At 45.7% G+C, this 2,500-nt stretch overlaps 1 pseudogene; it reads right to left on the reverse strand.

Annotated features, from left to right (window-relative positions):
- Positions 1 to 2,500, reverse strand: part of LOC143131459 (homeobox protein PKNOX2-like) — a 10,375-nt pseudogene that overhangs the window by 4,517 nt on the left and 3,358 nt on the right.

Genomic DNA, 2,500 nt, shown 5'->3' on the forward strand with positions numbered 1-2,500 from the left:
CACCTGATCTCATGAAAAACACTGACTCAGAATAACATAGTGTTTTGGAAAGACTTCTTTGAGAAGAGCTCTCTGAAAATCCAAAACATCAAAAAAGCATCCCCGCCAGGTTTCTAGTATAAAGCCCTTGAGAGCTTCTCCATGAAAAGGGCTGTCAAAGATTCCCGACAGTCGGGTTTCTGTGAAATTTTTGGGTTCTGGGTTTTGTGATTATTTTCAGATGAGTTTCACTAACCTGCTCTGGCTGGAGGGCTAACGGTTGTCATGGTGACATCAGCTTGCTGCAGGGAGCCCAGGCAGGAGGGGCTAATGGGATTGCTGATGGTGGAGGGGGACGTCGGTGTGGAGCTCCGCAAAAGGTCCTGCAGTGTGAGTGTGTGTGTGTGTGTGTGTGTGTGTGTGTGCGTGTGTGTGTGTGTGTAAGTATCAGAAAATACACAGCATAAAGTTTCCATTTAATGAACAAATTAGCAATACTTCAATGCACTACCACTGTAAAACCATTAATCAGTGAAGTTGATGAGTACCACACTTTACTAACTTGACCTTTGAACTTTAGCTGTGCAATACTGTGTGTAGAGCAGCAGGGGGGGCTGTCTGACCTGTTGCAGGCAGAAGCTGCTCTGAGGGGCAGAGCAGAGGCCAGGCTCACGGTCGGGGTCAGGGAGGTCACTCCTCAGCATGTTGTCGCTGTGCATCTGCGTCTGCAAGCAGGTGATGTAGCGCTGGCAGAAGTCCTTACACAGCTCACGCACCTTCTCCAGCTCCATAAGGTGGATACGCAACACCTGGATGGCTTTCACTACCTGAACACACACACACACACACACACACACACACACACACACACACACACACACACACACACACACACACACACACACACAGGATTCACTATCAGTAGCTCATTTTAATCTAGTGTATATATTTGTGTCTACTACCTCAATAGTAAACAAAAATAGTTGTTACGACTAACCGATAAGACAACTAAAATATAAACGTACAGTCACTTGTGCACTTCATAAAAGCAATTTGTCTCTACTTTAAACAAATAGCAATACTTTTACACCTTCACGCAATTACTTGTGTTCAATTGTCAACTACATTATTTTGCAGTATCTCGATTGCTAAGATGCACTTAATGAAACTGGGATCCTCTTGATCTTGACCTTCATCTTCTTAGCACAGCAGAACTCATCACTTGCAAATGTAACACTTAATTTCAGTGGTTTCACACACTGTTTACACACTTTTTCAAAACACTGACTGAAACATAGCTGTCATATAAAGAATCTGAATTCTATTGGATTAACTGAGTTGAACAAATGGGGAAATCACAGCCTTTAGATATTGCTTGCATAATTATGAATCTTTAATGTCTTTGAGCAAATTCCATGCCCTTGCAGGCTCTATGTGGTGCAGTTTGCACAAAAATTGTTTTGGAGAAATGCACTTACTGTTGTGCAAACCTGAATGATAATTCAAGAAAAGCACCAAAGCGACTGAGAAAGACTGTAATAACATAAATCCACACCATCTGAAAGTGCTTCATTTCAGAGCAGACTCTTGGCCCCTTCACTTTAATGTTCTGGAACAAGCCTTGTGTCTCCATTGCAGGCCTGTGGTCTGATAGCTAAGGGATGGGGGATGGGAACAGGGTTCTGCTGAGTGCACAGCTTCTTCCTGTCCATTAAAACCCGGGCGCCGTGCCATCTCTCTGAGCCTGGCACACGTCCTCTACCTCGCCAGCGTGCCAGCCTATAAACCACCCAGATGCCACCTTAATGACAGCACCACTCACAGCGCTCCATTACACCCCCCCCCCCCCCACCAGCATTCTATTACCCCTCTCAGGGTAGTTAGTGATGCTGAGAGATGAGTGGGAGAGGAAGAGAGAGGGAGTGAGAGAGGAAGAGAGAGAGGGAAGGAGACAGAGAGGGAGGGACAGAGAGCCATGGGGAAGAGAGAAGGAAAGAGGCAAAAATGGAGGAAGGAGAAAGGAAAGGGCAAGACACAGGGAAATAGTTACACCTAAGCCCAAATTATTCATATCCATTTGGATTTATAGAGCATTTCTATTTGACCAATTACACAAACCCAAGTCAAAAGATGAGAGAGTGAGAGAGATAGTGAGAAAGAGAGAGACAGAAAGACAGAGAGAAAGAGAGAGAGAAAGAGAGAGAGAAAGAGAGAGAGAGAGAGAGAGAGAGAGAGAGACAGCAAGAGAGAGAGAGTAGTTGTAAAGGCACCAGGTTGTCCAGCTCTGGGTCCTCGCTGAAGAAGGGCTTGTGTTCCTGTTCCTGCTGATGGACGAAGTTCTGGATGTCGACGTCAAAGCTGGCTGAGGTGGCGCCATCTGACCCCTGAGTGGCTCGTTCACACTTCTCAAACAGCAGCCCCAGCAGAGAGAAGAGAGGGTGTCTGAGGAGAGAGGGAGGGAGGGAGGGAGAAAGAGAGAGACAGGGAGAGAGAGAGTTTTTTTGACTTTTAAATTCCCTTT

This window comes from Alosa pseudoharengus, unplaced genomic scaffold, assembly GCF_046254945.1.
Source record: "Alosa pseudoharengus isolate Yale_2024_CS ecotype anadromous, Long Island Sound unplaced genomic scaffold, YU_APseudo_1.1 YU_APseudo_1.1_scf_18, whole genome shotgun sequence".
NCBI lineage: Eukaryota > Metazoa > Chordata > Actinopteri > Clupeiformes > Clupeidae > Alosa > Alosa pseudoharengus.